The sequence below is a fragment of the Sus scrofa genome, chromosome 10, assembly GCF_054392235.1.
Source record: "Sus scrofa isolate SSC_HxYL_T2T_F1_AM1 chromosome 10, Sscrofa_HxYL_maternal_Yorkshire_Landrace_v2.0, whole genome shotgun sequence".
Taxonomy (NCBI): Eukaryota; Metazoa; Chordata; class Mammalia; order Artiodactyla; family Suidae; genus Sus; species Sus scrofa.
In genome coordinates, this window is record NC_139392.1 from 1,787,235 (window position 1) to 1,810,937 (window position 23,703).

Below are 23,703 nucleotides of genomic sequence, written 5' to 3' on the forward strand. Positions count from 1 at the left end.
ATTTTCTGACTCACAAACGTAATATTCTTTCCTTATTTCTTCAGTCCACTATGTCTCCTTAGCTGTACCTTTTACTTAATTTTTACTTTTCGAATCTACTAAGAACATTTAAAGCTTTATAGTTTTACATCCTCAGAACATATTATAATAATCCTAATATAATCGGTTAGAACTATATTATTTGAAAGGGGCAGAAACCTAAACATTATAAAGTGTAGGCAAAAGCAGAATATGTTGTTTCTGTAAATAAACCATGGCAAAGGCACATGCAACTTGGATTTACGTATTGGAATAAACAACTCTATGCACACTTGGATTTTCTCTTAGATTATCTTCGCTTTTTTTTTTTATGTCAGTCTCATTCCTTTAGACCATCCTTTACTATAATAGTGGAACAGCTGCCAAATAGCATCTCACACTGTTGTCCTCCCAAGAGCAAACAGCTTTCTTTACTTAGCAAGAGTGAAACCCTTGGAAAGTACTTTGAAAGAGTCAAGAGACCTCTCCAGCAGTAAAATGCGATCATGTGATCAGTAAGTCTACAATTTCTACATTTGCTTAGTCATTCAAAAGTGTTAGTGGAGGTCCTGTCATATCCATGGCACACTTCTCAACCGACGCAAAATAACTAATACACCGTCCCTGCTCTAACTTATAACCTCGCAGGGCACCAAGACCATGACCACATGCGATTACTAAGTAAGGGTAGCTGTCACAAAAAGCAAGCCATAAAGGGCATGAACAAAGGAAAGACGTTATATTTAGTGTCAGATGGTCAGAGAAGGCTTCCCTGATAAAGCGACATTTAAGAAAGACTTGAAGGCAATATCAACCATATGGCTCTCCATATGGCTGGAGTGGGAAGAAACAGGAACAGTCTTCCAAGGACTGAGTCCCATCCCAATTTGTGCCAGTCAGATTCTAAAATAATAGGCTGACTATGCCAACTTATATTGCTTCTAGCTCTTCCTCTGTTAATCGCCATTTTTGGAATATTCTGATTACTTTTAATGTTTAATATTATGCTTATGGTAGGCAACCTAGGAATCATTTGTTCTCTGAAAGTTTGAAGAAAATACTTACCTGAAAGATAATTTGATATGGCACGGAGAACAGAGAGAAAAGGAGGTCTGCTTTATTTTTCACTTAACAAGGGATGGGTAGGGGAGTCATAGACATTTAGGAAGATAGAGAAAAAGCTGACAAAGACCGTGGGCTGTTGCAGATTCCAGTATATCTATATCCTAACAATATTTCATTCAATAAAGAATCTGCTTTTTCACATAACTATATACCTATATACCTTGTGTGTGATACAAAGGTTTTTTCCCACACAGGGTATATGGTCGTTTATGGTCCCCCCCCCCTGCCCCCCGGCCAGTTCCTTTCTGTCTTTTGGGTTGTTGTTTACCTTAAAGAATTTATTGCATTTGGAATAAGCTGAGTAAGGACAGGCCAATCTGGATGGTCCTGGAGGCTCAGGCCCTCTTCCTTTAGGCAACTGAACTCCAACTGGCTCAGCGTGTGTGAGGTAACTTTATTCTGTTAACGAGTCTTCAGTTTCCCTCCTTTTAATGAGGCTACTTCTCTGCTCCAATTGTGACATGCTTCCAAGTATCCCCTATGCTCTGTCATGCTACGCATATGTAGAGCTTTACAAGGCTGGGCTTTTTCTCTGCTAGACATTGGCCAATATGCATGCAAACTATCTATCTATGCTAACCCGAATTGTAGGAGAAAAAAGGGGGAATTCAGGGGACTCTCTAGACTTGATTACAATTTACTTCAATAAACCCTACTTCAAATCTGCACCTAAGACAGTAGTGGTACTAATATGACTCTATTGCATAATCTTTTGTTGCAATTTACATGTTTCCTAGTAAACATTAATTATTAACATATTCTTTCCCAAAAGCATTGTATAAAAATTCACAGATCAATTCTACTGGGATGCACTTGTGTCAGCCAGAAGTGGACGGCTGCAGTGCAGCTTCACTTCTGGGTGTGTCTGAAGAAGGTGAACCAATTGTAGGGTGCAGAAAGTAGAGCTGTAATATGATTCTCTCTTTTTTATTATCAAAGAAATGGCCAGAATCAAGGAAAGAGTTGCCTGCCCAATTGTTTGTTTTTAATGAAAGTGCCTGTATGAATGCTGTGTAGCCAAAAGGATGGAAAATGCCATTTATTAAGTTGTTGCCTCTCAGCTCCAAAGGTGAACTTTTAAATCTATGTTATGACTTAAGAACTGAGAAGTCTCAAACCCCATTTCTTGGGCCCAGTGGTTCCAGCTGCGTTAGCCAACAGGGAACTCAACTCTTCCTATTTTCTCCCTATTTTCTGTTTCTGTTCATTTGACTGCATGCTACATCTTTTTCCCGGCACCAACAGATCCTTTCTGCATTGGCACTTGAGCACAGTGTGCAGATTTCTAGAGCTCAGTTCCAGTGGCAACACTGACGTTATCCAGATGGCACCAGACCTGGCTCTAGCCTCAAAGACCCTACCTACCTTCAAGCTCAGCCAACACAACCCTCCATGGTGTCCCTCTGCCAAAGAGTCTCTTCTCTACTGTTTTCAACTCCTTCTCCTGTTTCCCCAGACTCAGGAGTGCTAGCTGTTTTCTGAGATTGCTGACTCTATGATATGCTAATATTCTCTCTGCTGCATTTTTGGATTAAATTCATAATTCTTTATACCAGTTAACAATTATTGATCCTAAATCCCTCTGCGAAAATAGTATGGTGTCTGTCTCCTCTCTGGACTCCCACTGAAACAAATAGGTAAGGAGGTTTTCAGATGGTTCGCTAAGTCAGTATGTACATGGGTAATTGAGATATAGTGATAAAGATACAGAGATTGAGATAGAGCTAGATACAGACCCTATTTAAGATTGTTTGAGAGGACACACACATCAGGTTATGAGCATAGGTTGCCTAGGATTTGGGCGAGGAAGAGATACCAGAGAGGACTGAGAGGAAATAAGATAAAAGAAAAGGGAAAGTAATAAGACGTTCATACAGTACCGTACAAAATAACTATACAAAGCAATGGGGCTACCTCATCTTCTCTTCGAACTTCACCATAGATATTTTAAGCAGATATTATTATTTTTCACTATTCAAAGAGAATGATTTCATTTACAGTTTTAAAGGAATTTTACTCAGTGTGTGGATTTTATGAAATTTATTTTCTCTATCATATCATTGTTTTTATACTTTGACATAAAAATGTTGACTGCAGAGTTCCCACTGTGTCCCAGCAGGTTAAGAGCTCGGCAGAGTCTTTGTGAGGATGCGGATTCGAACCCTGGCCTCGCCCAGTGGGTTAAGGATCTGGCATCACCACAAGTTGCGACGGAGGTTGCAGTAATGGCTCAGATCCCACATTCCCGGCCATGGTGGAGGCAGGCAGCTGCAGCTCCAGTTCGACACCAGGTACTTCCATGTGCCACAGGTGTGGGGTAAAGAAGAAGAAGACAAGAATGTTGAATGCGGTTCTGAGTCACCGTATTAAAATTCATTTTATTTGGCCATCTCATGTTTTGTAAAGTATTATCATTAATGTTAAGTTACTGGATTCACAATATTTAATTTATTACCAATTTGGGGTGGAATGTTGTGAATGAACTCTTATGTGTTTGTATTTTCCGTATTCTGTACTTGGTTCTAAGCTGGCTTGTGCTGCTTTTATAAGCTTATGGAGGGAGTAACTACTTTGTTAGACTTACATGTGAAATACGTAACTTAGCAGTTTTGAAACATCCACTGTAAAACTTTTGACATCCTGAGAGGTTTTTATTGCTCTTGAAAAGATGTTAAGAAATTACTTTTGAGTGTTCTGTTTAGACAGATACTTCAAAAGGATACTTCTTATATACTTTTGTGTGAAACAGTATTTTATCTATTTTGGCCTCAATGTGTGCAAGAACTCATGAAAACAATTGATTTTAGTATTTTGTATAAACTCTGGAACACAGTATTTTTATACTGAAGGTTTAAACTATTGCTAAATTTATCTTCTGACTATGCAAAACATGAATGAGAATTTTTTAAAAACCATCTAATTTTATTATGTAGATATCTGTCATATCATCCTATTACACCTTAAAGATGATATTTTCATTTCTATACATCTATTTTTTTTTTTTTTTGGTCCAGTATTTCTAGACCAGTGTAAATCTAAATTTTAGATTCAGATCTTTTTCTGTTCAATCTACTCTCTCAGAAAATGCACTTTTTGGAGTTCCTGTCATGGCACAGGGGAAATGAATCTGATTAGGAACCATGAGGTTGTGGGTTCAATCCCTGGCCTCGCTCAGTGGGTTATGGAGCCAGTGTTGCCGTGAGCTGTGGTGTAGGTCGCAGCTGTGGGTCAGATCTGGTGTTGCTGTGTCTCTGGCATAGGCCGACAGCTGTAGCTCCAATTAGACCCCTAGCCTGGGAACCTCCATATGCCGCAGGTGCAGCACTAAAAAGCAAAATAATAATAATAAAGAAAATGAATTTTTTGAGCTTTTGAACTGATGATATTATTTCCCACAATTACCTTTTATGTATTGTCCCATTTTTTACTCATATTTCTTTTTTTTCTGTGAGGCTCTCAATTTTTATTACTATCCCTCTGTTATAATTTTCTATAAGGACTAAAGGTGATGAGTTATAGTTACAACATTATGGGTATCACAATTGCGTATTGTACATTTTAAATCTGTGAAATCCTTACTTATATGAGCTTGTCATGTCTTATTCTGGACTACAGCTTTTCTCCAGTATAGACTCATATTGAATACTAATGACAGCCAGTAGCAATTACCTTCTAAAACTTATTGCTTTTATTTTTTTATTACATTGACTTTGAGAAACTTAGCACAGAAATTTTTCCATTTTTATTTTTAATTTAAGAATAGCTATAAATTTCATCATTTTTCAAAAAATATTCCAACATTTAAAATTTAATCATTTTAACTCCTACAAAAGAACATAGGCAAAACGTTCTCTCACATAAACTGTACCAATGTTTTCTTGGGTCAGTCTCCCAAGGCAACAGAAATAAAAGCCAAAGTAAACCAATGGGACATAATCAAATTGACAAGCTTTTGCACAGGAAAGGAAACCATAAAAAAAATAAAAATAAAAAAAGAAGACAACCTGCAGGATGGGAGAAAATAGTTTCAAATGATACAACTGACAAGGGCTTAGTCTCTAAAATATACAAACAACTTATACCACTCAACAGCAAAAAAAGCAACAACCCAACTGAAAAATGGGCAGATATAAGTAATATCATATGAAAAAAAGAATGTACACATCTATGTGTAACTGGGGCACCATGCTGTACAGTAGGAAAAAAAAAATATGTATTGGGGCAACAAAAAAAAATGGGTAAAAGGCCTGAATAGACATTTCTCCAAAGAAGATATACAGCTGGCCAATAAGCACATGAAAAAATGCTCAATATCACTGATTATTAGAGAAATGCAAATCAAAACTACCATGAGGTGCCATCTCGCACTGGTCAGAATGGCCATTGTTAATAAGTCCACAAATAACAAATGCTGGAGAGGGTGTGGAGCAAAGGGAACCCTCCTACACTGTTGGTGGGAATGTAAGCTGGTACAACCACTATGGAAAACAGTGTGGAGGTTCCTCAGAAAACTGAATATAGAACTACCATATGACCCAGAAATCCCACCCTTGGGCATATATCTGGATAAAACTTTCCTTGAGAAAGACTATGCACCTGTATGTTCATTGCAGCACTATTCACAATAGCCAAGACATGGAAACAACCTAAATGTCCATCGACGGATGATTGGATTAAGAAGATGTGGTACATATACGCAATGGAATCCTACTCAGCCATAAAAAGGAAAAAAATAATGCCATTTGCAGCAACATGGATGGAACTAGAGACACTCATACTAAGTGAAGTAAGTCAGAAAGAGAAAGACAAATCCCATATGGTATCACTTGTATCTGGAATGTGATATAGGGCACAAATGAACCTTTCCACCGAAAAGAAAACTCATGGGCTTGGAGAATAGACTTGTGGTTGCCAAGGCGATAGGAGGAGGGAATGGGATGGACAGGCAAATTTAAAAAAAAAAAAAATGGGAAAAATAGTCTTTTCTTTCCCAGCAATGGTAGGTGATCCACTAAATGCTGGAGTTATGTTATGCATCCATGTCAGCAGTGATGGAATTTTTAATGCATGAATCCATGGTGTGTAGATGAGGCATTAAAAATGCTGCTGTGTTATTCATGTTATTTTTAAGTGAGTACACACTAAGGACAAGACTTTCTGCTTGTTTGATTTTTATATTCTAGTCATTCAGTAACAATGGGAATAAAACTCATATCCTTGTCAATACTATGTATAATTCTGTCCACATGTGTTATTTGTACCAGAAGTACAATTCAGGTTCCCCACAGGCTATTGGTGGAACCTCATTACTTTGTTTGACAGGGTTCGAGAAGAAGGGTGAGTAAAATGCCACTGACTAGCTTTCAATTAAACTATATATCCAGGGTTCATCTCTAGAGAGCCAGCATTAATAGCAGATATCGTTCAGGGACAGTTTTCATTTTAGTTTGCTTTCTGCTGTATGCTTCTTTACTGAAGAGGTTTTATTACCTGGCAATAGCTGACTAATACAATTTGTACTCTTCTATAAAGGTGGACTCTAAATATTAATAACAGTATCAGTCATATATATATCTGATGACCTCTCTGAGAGTGAAATGGTTATATTCACATCCCTCAGGATACTTGTTTAAAACTTTAATATAAATATAATAAAATGTATCAATCATTGTCTTGTTTTTAATTCTTGCACTGTTGGATAAGGGAAGATGGTACTTTGAGAGTGAGAAGCACACAGTTTGGGTCCAAGTGCTTCCCCGGTGCCCATAGCCTTTATCCAGACTCTTCCCCCATTAGATTTCATTGCCTTAGTTCAAGTTGGGTATCTTCTCTTTGCCTCAGTTTCCTCATTTCTGAAGTACAATGTTTTAAAGAGTGCTTCGGCGAGGGCATGTGTGCACACACACGGATATTTATGATTCTAGACTTTTATTGTTCCTGCTAATCTGGTTTTTATTTGTTTGTTTTTAAATATCAGGAAAATCTTTAAGAAAGCTACCTACATTTCTGTTATTAGAATGGGGAATTTTATTACAGATTTTCAAAACAAAATTTGTTTCTCCTTACCACTGGGATCTGCTGTTACTTTTAGATTGAACAAATTCTGCACAAAATGAGCAACTGTTTTGAGCATTCTTTCACTAGGTCTCTGGCAGGTGCCCACCCAGTTTGGAGGAGGAGGAGGTTATAAAGAGGCAAAATGCAGGGATTGTACCCTGGTCGGTAACAGGCCCCTTACTTCTCGGTTTGCTTGTGGAATAAGACAAACAATGACCAACGACAGTCCAATCATCACTTTGTGATTTTTACAGGTAAGGTGAAATGAAACGCTGTGAGCAGGATTTGAACCTGCGCAGGGAAACCCCATTGGATTTCGCGTCCAAGACCTTAACCACTCCGCCATCACAGTTTGACTCTCTATTCCTATTAAGGCATTGAAAAACACATCCATGTAGGGCTGTGATTTCGAATCCTGCCTACAGATTCTGGCCACTCTTGCTTATGTGCCATGTTTACTTTAAGCAGCATGCAAAGGGAGATCACTCCCCAAACTCCATCAGATCTCTCCACTCAGCCACTTCCCTGCCTTAACCAGCTTATTCCCATCCTGCCAGGCTCCATGCTGTAGAGTCTCACCTCTGAGAGAAGGCAATATTCCAGCATCATAAGAATCCTAGAGGTTCTAAAATTTTCTGCAGTCTTCCTGGATTGCCTAGTTTTGCTTTCACACTCAGCAAGGAATGAAGTGAGGGTTGTATCGGGTGCCAATGATCTTACAAATACACTGTGCCTTGCTGCTGTGAAGGACAACTGGACAGGACCCACCAGTATTTCCAATGCATAATCTCGGATACAGCATTTCCAGAATGTAAAAGACAGACTTGAACACATGACTCCCAGAGGAACACTTTGCAGACTTAAATAATCTTGTGATAAAGACCTCGAAATTCACTCACAAATTAAAAAGCGCTTTTGAAAGGTTTGTTTTTTTCCTTAGCTGGATCTTGATTGTCTTCCTAGTCCTTCTACTCTACCAGGGAATTCAGGAATCCCCAAGGGTAAAGAAGAAAGAGGCTGTTGAAACTGGTGGCTTCCCAAAGTAGTCACCGTTCATCCCTCCTCCTTGTCCCCTCCTGGGCAGTTTAACTTTTGTGGGAGGTTCTCTGCAGTTCTAAATGGTTTCTCAGATTAAAAAAAAAAAAATTTCTTGCACTATAGGAAATCTTTCCTTTCAGGGGACTTATAAAGATATTTGGATTATATATATATATAATATTTAAGACTCTACTTTTATATTTAAGTATTTAATTATAGACAAATTGTTAGAATGTTGTATAAATATTTAGGTATACATTCAGCTGTCCCAAACTGTTTACTGAGTAGTCATTATGATCTTATATGCTGGCTTTGTCATTTTTCATTTCCATAGATCTGTAAGGCTGTCTAAAGGCTCTTGACTCATTATATTTATGCCCATGAACCTATACTCTGATAGACTGAACCCTTATCAATTTTATGTCTGCCATTATATATATTTTATATAATTATATTTACATAAGTATTTAAGACTAGTATATAAAAATGAAGTTTATTTTATAGGATCTTACATTCATGAACATTACAAAATTTTTATGCTATATAATTTCATTTTATATGAAAAAAAGACAGAGAACCTGAAAATAATGATTCCCTTGCTTCATCCTTATTAATCCTGTCTTTTTGTTTTACTTTATTTTGTGGACTTGTAGGAGAGTACTGAATGACAGTTATAATCTAAGCATCTTAAATTATGTTTTTAAAAGAAATGCTTTTACTATTTGATCATTATGGCTGTAGTTGGTATAAATTTTTGATTATTATTTATTTTTAAAATAAGAATTTTTAAAATATTTATCAAATATTTTTAATAACATATGACTTAATATTATTGAGTCCTCTACATCTATTGAAATGAATCATTTGTCATTTTTTTCTTGGTTATGTTACAATTGATATCTTGATTACCGGTTGCATTGACAGATTTTTAGGTTGTCAAAGCAGGCTTTTATTCCTTGAAACAACCAAATTTGGTCAATATATTCTAGCCCTTTTATGTTTTGATAGATTTGGGTAGCTTTTGTTCAAATTTGCCTATTGATGTATTTGCTAATAAGTAAAAATGGCTGTAGTTTACAATTTATATCTCCTAGGTAGTTTGTGCAATCAGGCTTATATAGCCTTAATAAAAATTAATATCTATCATTTTAGAGTTGTACTGGCTCAGAATAATATGTCCTTAGAGTGTTTAGTAAAACCCCCTATGAAATTATTGCTGATTTTTTATTGTTGTGTGTTTTGTGTGCTCATTTATATTTGTGGATAGTTTTACTCTTAAATCCAGTTTTCTAGTCATTACATGTTTATTCAGGTGTTCGGTTCCTTTTGAATGATTTCTAGGTAATGACTAGCTTTTGATAAAATCATTAAATTTATCAAATTTATTTAACTATCAATATGTGAAATCCCTGGGTTAAAAATAGTTCACATGCTCTATTTTTAAAACACTTTAAAGTATTTTTTCTTCTCTTTCACTCATTTGTTTGCTTTTTTTTGCCAAACCTGAGAATTTCGTATTCATCTTTTCAAAGAGCCAATTTTTAGCTACATTGAATCTCTCAATTCATTTTCCATTTATTATTTTTTCCTTGAACTTTATATTTTCCTGTTCCTACTCCCTTTTGATTTGTTCTGTTTATCTTTTTCTTACTTCCTATGTCTAAGTTTTGCTCATTACTTTTAGCCCTTCTATTTAAATATATGTATTTTTAAACCTTCCATTCTGATTTGTTTCTATTCTACATAATGTATTTTGTATGTCATTTTATTTTTTATTTTCAAGAATTGTCTAATATGTATTATATTTTGTAACTGTATATGTACTATTTAAAATGCAAATTACAGAGATGGGCAGCAGGAATTTCTGCTTCAATTTATAGTCCTGTTTTCTGTTATTTTTTGCTTCTAGCCTCTAGGGATTTTTCCTCATGTTCCTGCCAAGTCATTTATGCACTGAAAATGATGCTTCTTATATTGTGCACAGTATTATTTAGTATTTTATAGTGGAAGGTTTTTAAGGCTTTTTAGTTCACAAAATATATGGAAATTTCAAGATTCTATTAATTTATATAGCACTCTTCTCTGTTCTATACCCTACAATTTTAATGGAAAATTTCTATGACCCATTCCATGCTCAGATGATACATTTGGATCCAGTCTGGATTCACCTTATTAAAACACAGCCTGGAGTTCCTGTCGTGGCGCAGTGGTTAACGAATCCGACTAGGAACCATGAGGTTGCGGGTTCGGTCCCTGGCCTTGCTCAGTGGGTTAACGATCCGGCGTTGCTGTGAGCTGTGGTGCATGTTGCAGACGCAGCTCAGACCCCACGTTGCTGTGGCTCTGGCGTAAGCTGGTGGCTATGGCTCCAATTAGACCCCTAGCCTGGGAATCTCCATATACCGTGGGAGCGGCCTAAGAAATAGCAAAAAGACAAAACAAAAAACAAACAAAAAAAACATACAGCCTATTTGTCACAATTGATTATTCTACCCATTTAGACATATTTTTCTTCTTTTAGTTTTCAGAGCAATGAATTATCCTAATTTTATCTTTTCTCTTTATTTGCTCCCTAACATTTTTTTGTTTACAGAATCTTTCCTCTGACTATAACCTAAATTTTGCAATTCCATAGCACTTATATCTAAGCCCCTTTTTTTTTCATCTCTAAAGCTCAATTTCTATAAGAATTTACACATTTACTGAGTTTAATCATTAGCTCAAACTGATAACATAAACATCAAATGATAAATTTGTATTTCCAATGGCAATCTGGAAACTTATATTGTTGTAGCCCTTGTACCTCAACTTTATCTTGTTCGGGGTGAAATTAATCACAAACATCAAACTATTGCTTTTCTGTTTTTTCCCATCTCAGTAAAGTCACCACCGAAACCCTGGGCTAGAAATAGGTGTGCTTTTAGGAGTGATAAGTGTGATGTGAATACACCCCCGCTGAGAACACCTTGAATATACACAATAGACACAATTGGAAACTAAAATCTATGTAAAAAATGCCAGCAAGGTAACAAGGAATTGAAGTGCCCAGAATTTAAAGACGAGGGATGCCTAGTGTTGAGACACACTCTCTGTCTTCAGGTATTGGCCATTTCTAAAATTAAGGCTGAAATAATAAGAAGAAATAGGAGCGGCTGAGCTGCTATAGAGCTTTAGACATTCATATGAAGATTGACAGATAAAACTGTACTTCAAACACCAGTAAGAAGAACAATCACTGATAAATATCTTGGGTTTTCAGCTGGAACTCCCAAAGATCATAATGCAGGCATACGAGGAACCTATGAAATGAAGAGCTCCCAGAGAAACTCAAATCTACTTTCAGACAAGTTTAATCTCATGATTAAGAAATTCAATGAATTAATAGCAAGCTGAAGAATAATATGAGATGGTTGGAACATATGTTGGAATAAGTAACAACTGAAATAACGCAATAGATTCACATCAGATGAGACACACGTGAAGAAAGAATAAGTGAAATGAAAAATAACACAGCAGAAAATATACAAATTTAAACCAACAGGCAAATGAAAGAAAAATAGCATAAAATATATATGGAACATGGTGAAAAGATCATAGTATAATGAATTCCCCAAATAATAGAAGCAGTATTTGCAAAAGGACATGAAGCAATAGTGATTAAAAAGTTCTATGAATGAAATTCATGATGAATATAAATCAAACCACATGAAAGCAAATAGTAAACAACTGAAAACCAAAGATAAAGGGAAATCTTAAAAGCAACCAGACCTGGGTGGGGCGGGGGACGACATATTCCTTTTAAGAAAACAAATCTAAGATTTACATATGGTTTCTCAAAAGAAAAATTGTCACACACAAAAAAATGGAATTATGTCTTTACAGTACCTATACAAAGCAACTAATAACTTAGAATTCTATATGTGGCAAAGATATCTCCCTTCTATAATAACAGTAAAAAATATATTTTCTAATAAAAAAAACCTGAGAGACTGTCACCAAATGAAGCTTGAAGAATGTAGCAAAAGTCATTTTTGTGGCAGATACAAGCAGAGGTATTCAGAAAAAAGTAAAAGCGGTAAATATGTGAACAAATCCAAATAAAAGTTGATATCTGTAAAGCAATATCAACGAATTTAAAATATGTACACAATAAAATTCACAACACCTGTTGCATACAAATGTTCTGTGAATGTCATTTGAGATAATTTTTATTTTCATGTATTTTATAATTTTCATGTATTTCAAGTCTCTCATACATTTATGGAATTTTTATTTTTTTATTTCATTTTTTGTTTTATTTCTGCCATTTACTGAATGAACAATAATCAATCTCTTACTTTCTAAATCTGTCTCTTTCTCCTGTTTTGGTCCTATAACTAGATTAATATATATTCAGGTTTATAGCAATGTAGCAATTTTTTTATATTTGATAATAATACTTCTGAGCTATTTTTCTAATATTTAGTTTACTTTATCTTCTAGTTAGCACATTACTTGTGTATATAATACTTGCCTTTTTCATCCTTCAGCATTCGAGTTTCATATGCATGTTTAAGGTATTTCTTATGAACAATTATGGAATTTTTACTAAACACTTTATTAACAGGGCTCAAGAGACTATTTACAACTGGTTAAGTACTGCTTGTCACTTATTTTTTGGATTGAATTTTATTAAAAGACAACCCTGTTCATTCACTGACATATTGTCCATGGCTGTTTTCATGCTTCAACTGCAGAGATGAGCAGTTAATGGCAGAAAACACACAGCCAACAACGTCCAAAGTATTTACTATCCAGCTTCTTCCAGAAAGTATTTATCAACCTTGATCTAGACCAATAGGTTTTGAACTGGGTGTATTAGTACGTATACGTTTGATGTAACCACTATGTTTTGGCTGGGTCTGTGATTTTACCACGTTTCATAATCCTGCCATCTACTTCTCTCTCTTTCAACATTTTTGAACCTGATGAAATATTTTATTATCCAATTGTACCTTATATTTGCTTATTACCTGTGAATTCACTTAATATTCTTTTTGACCATCCAGGCATCCACAGCCAGGTACAGAGACCCTGATCCCAGCCATGGACCCTGAGGCACCACTGCAGGCAGCCCCACTCGGCCAAGGACCAGGCGAGATCAATCCCTGCCCAAGTCCTCGAAAACTGCCAGCAGAAAATAGTACACTTGGCAATGATGTCCTCCAGAAATGAAGGCAGCAAAGACATTTCTGGACAAAAAAAGCCGAGGGAGTTCGTCATTACCAGAACCGCCTTACAAGAACATATGTGCTAAAGAGGGAGATTTTCGAGTGAAACAAAAGGGAGTTAAGCAACAATAGGAAAACACATAAAAGCATAAAACTCACTGGTAAAGATCAATGTACAGTCAAATGCAGAATACTCCAATACTGTAATTATTGTACCTTTAAACTCTACAACACAAGGCTAAAGACAGGACTAGTAACATAACTATAGCTACAGTAATTTTCAGTGGATGCACAATATAAAACATGTGAACTAGGACATTGCTAGTATAAAATATGAGGGGAAGAGAAGTTAAAATGCAGAGCTTTTATACACAATTGAAAGTAAGTTGCTACTGGCTTAAAATAAACTGTTATATCTATAAGGTTTTATGTAAGCCTTATGATACCCACAAAGAAAAACCTATAGAAGATACAAAAAGTTGAGAAAGGAATTAAACCATGCTAATACCAAAAGGGGCCAAAAAAAAAAAAAAAAAAAGAATACAAGAAGAAAGGATCAAAGAAACTACAAAAAGTAAGAAATCAACCAAAAAAATTACAATAGTAAGTCAGTTCCTATCAATAATTACTTAAAATGTGCATGGATTAAATTACCTAATCAAAAGTTACAGTTCCTGAACAGATAACAAATAAGGCCCAACCATGTGCCGCCTAAAAGACACACATTAGCTTTAAGGCACACAGGGGCTGAAAAGGAATGCTTGGAAAAAGAAATTTCATGCAAATTGTAATCAGAAGAAAGCAGAAAGGTCTACACATATCAGATAAAATACACATTCAGTCAAAATCAGTCAGAAGAGAGAAGGTCACTCTTCAGTGATATAAGGATCAGTTTATGAAGAGAATACAGTAATTGTAAGAACTTATGAGTGCAACATTGGACTGTCAAATATTTAAAGCATTAAGAGCACGGAAAGAGGAACTAGTCAGAACTATGATAATAAGAGGATAGTACTTCATAACCACTTTTAACAACAGAAGGATCATCCAGAGGGAAAATAAATACAGAAACAGCAAATTCAATAACACGACAAACCACATAGACCTTGAAGATATATGCAGACATTCCATCCAGCACCACCAGAATAAATACACTTCTCAAGCGCATGTACAGCTTTCTCCACAACTGAACATATGTTGGGTTGCAAAGCAAGTTCTAATAAATCTAAGAAGATAAAAAGTATATCAAGCATCCTTTAATACCATAACAGTATGAAATTAGGGGTCAAGATTGCAAAATGAATAAACATAGTAACCAAACAATACGCTACGAAACAACCAATAATAAGTGAAGGAAATCACAAACAAAAGTAAAAAGTATCTTGAGACAGATAAAAAAATGGAAATACAACATATAAAAATTTATGGCATTCTGCCAAAAGATGCTAAGCGGGACGTTTATAGATAAGCAGCTACATTAAAAAAGAAGAAAGATTTCAAATAAATAACCTAAGGACTCAAATAAGCAACCTACATTGACATCTCAAGGAGCTAATAGAGGAACAAACTAAGTCCAAAATTTAGCAGGAGAAAGGAAAAAATAAAACCTAAAAAAACTGAGCAGAAATAAATGACGTAGACACCAGAAAGTCAATAGGAAAAAATAAAGAATTTTACTTAATATACCAAAATGACAAACTGTTAGCTGGACTGAGAAAAATAAAAGGGATTCAAATAAATAAAATTATAAATGACAGAGAAGACACTGCAACTGATACCACACAGATTCAAAAAATCATATATACTACTGAGAACAATTGCATGCCATCAAATTGGATGATCTAGAACAAATGAATGCATTTCTAGGAACATATATATCCTAAGACAGAATCATGAAGAAATAGAAAATCTGAACAGAGCAATAATAATAAGTAAGAAAACTGAATCACTGACCCAAATCCTCCCAATACTGAAAAGCTTGGGGTCAGAGGGTAAATTCTGGTAAATTCTACCAAACATTTAAAAAAGAATTAATGTCAATCCTCCTTAAGCTCTTCCAAAAAATTGAAGAGGGGAGAACACTCTCAAATTTGTTTCAAAAGATTAGACTTTCCATGATAAAAACTTTTCATAAATTAGGTATACAAGAAATGCACTTCAATGTAGTAAAGGCTACATATGACAATCTTATACATAGCATACTTCATGAAATCCTATCAAAATTCTAATGATGCTTTTAAAGGAGTAGAAAAAAGCGCTGTCCCTAAATTTATGTGGAAGCACACATGACTCTGAATAATTAAAACAATTTCAAGAAAGAAAAACAAAGCTGAAGGGATCATATTATCTGATTTTAAATTAGGCACAAAGTTATGGTAATAAAAATGCTATGACACATAGGCCAATGGAATAAAATATCGAGCTCAGAAGTAAACCCATGCATGCATATAAGGGCGCTTATCCAAGAACGCCACTAGCACATGGGGAATGGGTAGCCTCCTCAGTAAATAGGTTGGGGAGGACTGGATACCTACATGCAAAAAAATGAAACTGGACCCTTATCTTACATCAAATATAAAAATCAACTCAAAATGGGTAAAAGACTTCAATGTAAGACATGAAACCATAAACACTTAGATGAAAACATGGGAAAAACTCCTTAACATTGGCCTTGGTAATGACTTTTTTTGTATAAGACACTGAAACCCTAAGCAATAAAATAAAAAATCAAGTGGAATTACATCAAACCAAAAATCTTCTGCCCAGCAAAGGAAATAACCAACAAATGGAAAGTCAACTTACAGAACAGGAGAAAATATTTGTAAACCTTCTATTTCATAAGGGACTAATATGCAAAATATACAAAGACTTCATACAGCCCAAGAAAAAAACAAAACAAAATAACCTTATTAGAAAATTAGGCAAGTACCTACGGATGTTTTTCCAAAGAATATATGCGAATGGCCACGAGGTATGTGAAAAGCTCAGCATCACTAGTCATCAGGAAAGGCAAATCAAAGTCACAGTGAAATACCCCTCACACCTGTTAGGATGGCTGTTCCCTTAAAGGTAAGATATAATAGGTGTTGGTAGGGGTGTGGGGAGAATGGAATCCTTGTGCACTGTGGCTGGGGATATAAATTGGGATAGTTGTGAAAAACAGTGTAGAAGTCCCTCCAAACATGAACAACGATATGATACGGCAAGTAATTTCTCGGAATGTATCCAAAGGAAGCAAAATCAGTGTCTCAAGTGACATCTGCACTCCCGTATTTATTTCAGAATTATTAAAAATGTGAAGACATGAAAAATATGATGTATGATATGAGTTGTGCATATGTGAAATACGATTCAGCCGTAAAAATTGGAGAATCTTACCATTTGTGTCAACTTGGGTGAGCACAGAAGATATCATTCTAAGTAAAGGAAGCCAGACAAAGAAAGCATACACTGTATGAACTCTTAGAGGTGGAGTCTCAAACAGCTGAACTCCTACAACCAGAGAGTCGATGGTTGGGTCTCGGGGATGGGAAATGGACGGATGTGGGTCAAACAGTAAAAAATGTGGGTCATCATTTCAGGCATAAGATGAACAAGCCCCGGGGACTTAATACACATCCCTAGAGCAATGCACCGGAGACAATAATGACTCTACTTAACAGTATACGCAAACTTGAATTTTGCTAAAAGAATAACTTTTGTGTTCTCACCACACCAAAAACGAATAGCAAAAAGCCTATGAACTATACGAGGAACTGGATGTGTTAATTAAATTGTTTGGGGTAATTATCTCAAAATATATATCTGCATTAAACTATCACATTGTACATCTTAAATATGCATAAATATGGTTTGTCAATTAAAAAAAAGGAAAAGGAAGTTCATTTATCAAAACTGTTCATTAATACAGATGTAAAATCGTAAAGAAATATTAACGACTGAATCCTAAAAATAAAAAGGATAAGACGATAGACTTTGTTTTTTTTTCCTTTTTTTTTAGGGTTACACCCTCTGCATATGGAAGGGGTTGAGTTGGAGCTGCAGCTGCCGGCCTATACCACAGCCAAAGCAATGCAGGATCAACCTACACTGCAGCCCACAGCAATGCCAGATCCTTAACCCACTGAGTGGGGCCAGGGATCAAATCTACATTCTCATGGATACTCGTCAGGTTTGTTACAGCTGAGCCACAATGGGAACTCCAAGTTTGATTTATTCCAGGGAATTAAGGTCACCCGAACCTGTGAAAACCAATCAGTGTTGCTTATCCTATTAACAGAATAAATAGAAAAATGCAATATTCATTTATTAGATGCAGAAAGTATCATTTGTTGGGAGTTCCTGTTGTGGCTCAGCAGAAACTCATGTGACTAGTATCCACAAGGACGCAAGTTTGATCCCTGGCCTTGCTCAGTGGGTTAAGGATTGGGCATTTCTGTGAGCTGTGGTGTAGGTCAGAGACACGGCTTGGATCTGGCCGTTGCTGTGGCTGTGGTGTAGGGCAGCAGCTACAACTCCAATTTGACCCCTAGCCTAGGAATCTCCATATGCCGTGGATGTGGCCCTAAAAAGACAAAAAAAGTATCATTTGTTATAAAGTTAATAACCATTCATATTAGAGCTCTCAACAAAGTAGTATTAAGGTGGAATTTCATAATCGGATAAAGTTACATACATTTGCCTAACAGTTAAGAGTAAATTTTGGAATTAAATATACAATAAATGTACATGTAGTTTGAGCAAGTTAACTGATTTCTATCTTTCAATTTGCAAATTGCAAATATATGACAAAAAAGCAAATTATTGCTTTTGGCCTCTTTTCTGGTCCCATTTATTTTAAGCACAAAGACTAGCATTATGCAAGGATTCTGGATTAGTCAACACTGTCAAATATATCTCCGGGAAAGCAATTTTCCATGTTTCAGATTCAATGCTTTTAAAATGCAAATAATCTTAAGTCTTGAACTAGTTTCTGGTTGTCCTAAGATGGCATGTATATATTAATATATACATATTCTTAGACATTATAAAGCCATGTAAAATCGTAATGCAATATTTTAACGTTGTAAAGAGTTTAGGGTCTGAGAAATGTAAAACTTCTCTACCTGATTATGTTCCTCTCTGTAGTATTACTTTATTCCTATATTTACTATATTCCTATATTTAACGAAAGTTTTTGATTACGTGTACGGCCCTAGCCGAGGATACTGATTTAAAGGATACACATAACGTCTCCTCTTACGGAGATTTTTTTTCCATGAAGGGGGGTAGACATTCCTCAAACAATTATACAAATAAGTATTCAAATTATACATGTCGTTGTCAAACTATAAAAATGTGTTAAAATCCTTTGATGTAAGGACATACCAAAAATTAATGAAACTTCTTTGAAGGTATTGTGGAATCAGCCTATTTAAGTGCTCAGGATCCTTTATTTTTTATGTATATGTAGATAATATATTTTGATCATTGGTAAGACACCAAAATTCCTCTGAGGTACTTAATTATCAAAACATTTCTATTTCTCAATATATGTTCATTTTCATGACAAAAAAATAGCCATGTCCAGGAGATACTTTTTAAATAATGGAAGTTTAGTTAACTACCGACAAGTATATTGTTCAATACATTTATTAATATTTCTTTAATCATTAATCATTTGTATAAGAAAAATAGACCCTAAAAAGATGAAAATTTTAGACAACTTTGCTGATTTAGCCATTAATTTAAGAAAAATTTCACAATGAAAAGTACATAATCCTGTTAAGCCTCATTAAGTATATAATATTTGATTTTCTTCTTACGCCACTGTTAGAACCAGAGACCTTACTGATTGAAAGAGTAAAGTAATACAATTAGGCTAGGGTGTTTTATATATCTTATGGGACTCTTTTCATTAAGACATTATGAAGGCAACAAATATTTTATTAAAAATATTTCAACACATATTGAACACAAACTCTAAAAACAATCAGAGCTATGACTATAATTTTAATTACTAAAACTAAATACTAAAAAGTATGGTACAGACTACCTTTAGCCTTTGCAACTGTAGAATAATTCTGACCAACTCTAGATTTATCTTTCCTCTTAAATGCTTTTATGTTATTTTTAAATTATTATTTTTTAAAACTTGTCTTCTGGTTTTATTGAGGTATAATGGAAATACAGCACTGTGTGAGTTTAAGGTGTACAACGGAATGATTTGACTTGTATACATCATGAAATGATTACCACAGTAAGTTTCGTGAGCATCCATCCCCTTATACAGACAAAAAATAAAAGAACAAGAAAAAATTTTCCTTGTAACGAAAATTCTTTCAGATACATGCTTCTCTATATAGCATAGAACCCTGCTAATTATATAATCGTGTTTCACATTATATCTGCAGTGCTTATAATCTAAGATAACTAGAAGTTTCTACCTTTCCACCACCTTCATCATCATATAAAGATGTGACATTATTAACGACTGTATTCCCTGCAGGGTACATTCCGTCCCTGTAGCTCATTTAATTTGTAACTGGAAGCTGGTACCTCTTAAGCCCTCTCATCTATTTCACTCAATCCTCCCACCAACCCCACAGGTTTTTAATATCTTCTTTTGGAATCTTTAATCTCAGTGGCAGATTTTGAATTACTTGGTTCAGGGTGCACCTGTTTAAAATATCTTTTTTTTTTTTTTTTTTTTTTTTTTTAAGGGCGACACATGTGGCATATGGAAGTTCCCAGACTAGGGGTCAGATCAGCGCTGTAGCTGCCATCCTACACCACGGCCACAGCAATGCTGGATCCCAGCCATGTATGCGACCAAGGCTCACAGCAACACCAGATCCTTAACCCAGTGAGCGAGGCCAGGGATCAAACCCGCATCTTCACGAATACTAGTCAGGCTTGTTACTACTGAGCCATGATGGGAACTCCTAAAATACCATCTTTTTTACTGAGTCTTCAGATCAACAGAAGTTTTGTGCCCTTTAACAGTTTACAGTAAATGTAGTCAACATATTGCCTAAGACATTGTGTTAAATAACTATTATTTAAATGAGCTACTTTCTGACTTTACTTGAATAAAAAAGCCCAAGCCTTTCGACGTCCCAAATATACATTGGTCTTGGTCATGCGTGGTCGTCATAACGTTAAGAACATTTTCCCCGGGATAAGCACCGTGCCCTTGAACCTTGCAAAAGGAGAGATATTTAAGTTTCTCTTCATGGGAAGTAATCATTCCTTTGATGCCTAACATGAAAACTAGTTCCTTATAACAGCATATCGTAATCTCTGCTATTTAAGGTATTAACCAGGACCCTTCATTCAAATAGCAATGTTAGGAATGAACAAAGCATGGTGTGATGCATGATTAACTGAAACATTTCCCCTGGGGTTATCTGAAAAGAGAGCAAGTTGAATAGGTTCCTATGAAATCATATCTGAATATAAAATAACTGGCATAATTATAAATTTAAAAATTTATTTTTGAGATCCTAAAATATTTAAATCCAATCATCTTCCTTCACTTAAACTTATTAAGAGGTAGAAATAAAAGGGGATAGTTATGCTATATGTGTGACCATATCAACATGCATGTTATAGCATTTTTCAAACTGATTTCTGCCTGTTTAAACTGTATCCTGAAGACAGACAGAGAATGAGACAGAGGGGGAGGGAGAGAGAGGGGGAAGCGAAGAGAGGGAGGAATGAGATTTTAAAGACTCTTCAAATTAATTTGGAACATACCAAATAGTTTATTTCTCTTGGTAATTCACACACATTGTCTGTGTATGAAGGACTGAGCTATTCAGTAACAAAGAAATGCGTTTCACTTTGCTTTATACCCTATTTCCCAAAAACTTTTGAGAGGAGGCTCTTAAGGAATCAGAGCTGGAAAAGAGCCTTTCCCAGTCTGTGTAATGTGGTTCCCCCTCCCTGGGTGTTGGCTCCTTCTGCCGCATCAAAGGGATCTCAGCTGGGAAAGCAGGTGGCTGATAAGAAGGGAGTTTGGAAGGCTGCCTAGATGTCTACCTGAGAGAAAGCTACTCTTTGTGTTTTGATTTGGGGAGTTTTCTGTCCCAGAGAGCTGAAACTCACCCTGATACAGTGGGGCCTTCTGAACAGAAAGTCGATGTAAGCCTACTGATCTAGGGATTTTTTTTGCTGCAGGAATTGGAGTCTTGTGCAGTATTCTCAATGTGGGCTGCACATCACACCTGCAGAGGTTTTAAAAAACATTCTGATGTCTAGGTGCCAACGAAGACCAAAGGGCTCTGAAAAGGTGGCCTGGCATTGACAGTTCCTAAAAGCTCTCTCAGGGATTCCGTGATAACACAGTCAGGGCAGGGAACTACACCTCAAATGCTTCATTTTTTTACCCTTAGCTGAAGAACTCCCTGCAAACCTTTTATTTCTGCTTCCCCCATCCCTGGTCTCACTACAAGTTTAAGGGTTTCACTGTGAAATTTCTGTTGCATTCTCTGCTGAAATTGCAAAGACAAGAAAACCTGATTCACATGAATAATGAAATTTATCCCTATTTACAGACAATGTTAGTCCTGGTTTTGGAAAAAATGTTGTGTGTTTTCACACTAGGTCAGGTCCTAATTTGCTGGCCAGCAAATGGCTTCTTGTTTTGGCCTCAGGGAACTAAGTCTTCACCCATCATTTATATCCTCTGGAGTCAGGATCACAGGTGACACACACACACAAATCAACCAAAACAAACAAACCAAAAACCCCTGTGCACTCCTGTGCAAACAATAGAAAGGCTCTTTTACAAATAATCTATGCCATAAGCCATGGTTTTGGAAGTTGTTCTTAATATTGAATATCATATAGTTTCTTGGATGGAAACACATACATATATTCTTCCTCCAAAACAAATGCTCTCAAATATTCCCCACTAGTGTAACCTAACAACAATAAATACAACAGACCAACAAATTTAATCCCAGTGTGGAGAGTAACTCCGTGCCATTTCAATGTAATTCGCCCCTCGGTGTATCATAGGGCCCAATTTATTTTATTTTTGATTAGTCTCAGAATTCACAACATCCAATTTTCCATTTCCCTTCTAATTTTATTCCCGACCCAACCTCGATAGTATTTCCCAGCCTTCTTCAGTCTAGGGAAGTATTGCTACATTTAATCAATACCAATAGAGCCTATGTAAAATCAACAGGTACAAACAGAAAGCTGGCAGTGCTATTCCTGTTGGAAAAGGTCAAATTATCAGAAATACTGCCAGGCAGCGCTACCCACACTTCATGGAATGGTGCCGGCTGGCACTTTAAAACCAAACACTTTTGCATAATGGGATATGGGACGGGATTAGTGAATTTTGTGAACTTTGGCACCACTGTATTGATGCACTGCTGTTTGTGTTATTGCATCTAACTCTCCAGGTCAGCAGTATGACTGCCAAAAAGTCTAGCCCCAGCGGGGTGAAAATCTACTGTGTTCCACTCCTACCTGGTAAGAACCCCTAGGAAGAGCCCTCTGAGGTCAATCTGGAATTATTTCACCCTCCTTTCTAAGGTGTGACAGCTGCACTATGGTACTTTTTATTTCAGTAAACACACACCTGACTCTAAAGAGGAAATATATATATATATATATATATATATATAGTTGCTTTGCTAATACCTGCTCTAAGTCATTTACCTTCCATCCCATGCTGGATAGAGAAATTTTATTTTCCACCTCACAGTACTGCCATAGCCACCTTCAAACTCTCTGTTTTAGGACACGTGGTATTTCCCAAGCAATTATACTAAAGACATGTAAGGGGCTGCAGGTGCTTCAAGAGAGGAGGAGGGTGTGGGAAGGAATAATAAAAGAAAGCACGCGTTCATCAAATAAGAGAACAAATCACCCAGGGCTTAGTGGAGATTAGACTAAATTCAGGTCAATTCGAGGAACCCCTAGGCAAGGCTCTATGATTGCTTGCTTTAGTTCTATACCAATAACAGGAGTCAAATCTTCTCCACTTAGCTCATTCCATGTGTCATTTGTTTTTCTTTGTTTCATCAACTGATGGATTCCATGACTATTCTCAGTTTTCTCAGAGATAGATTCTGTTTTGGCCAGCTTACTTCCAGCGCTGCCTAAATATCTTTTGTTCTCACCCAAACACTCTGGATTTGTGTGCCAGTGAAAGAGCTCCCTCTTTGTCCCAGCTTTAGAACTATCTCTTGCTGAGGGCAATTAAACGCATAGGAAAAAGAGGAGTTATAAATAATGCGTGTACTCTGTATGTTAC

At 36.0% G+C, this 23,703-nt stretch overlaps 1 long non-coding RNA gene and 1 other non-coding gene across 7 annotated transcripts in view; both read right to left on the reverse strand.

Moving 5' to 3' along the window:
• LOC146398753 (uncharacterized) overlaps positions 1–23,703 on the reverse strand; it is a 244,947-nt gene that overhangs the window by 160,896 nt on the left and 60,348 nt on the right. The gene's annotated exons all lie outside the window — the stretch shown is intronic.
• TRNAS-CGA (transfer RNA serine (anticodon CGA)) lies at positions 7,471–7,552 on the reverse strand. Its single transcript has one exon. It is a non-coding gene; the product is annotated as a tRNA-Ser (tRNA).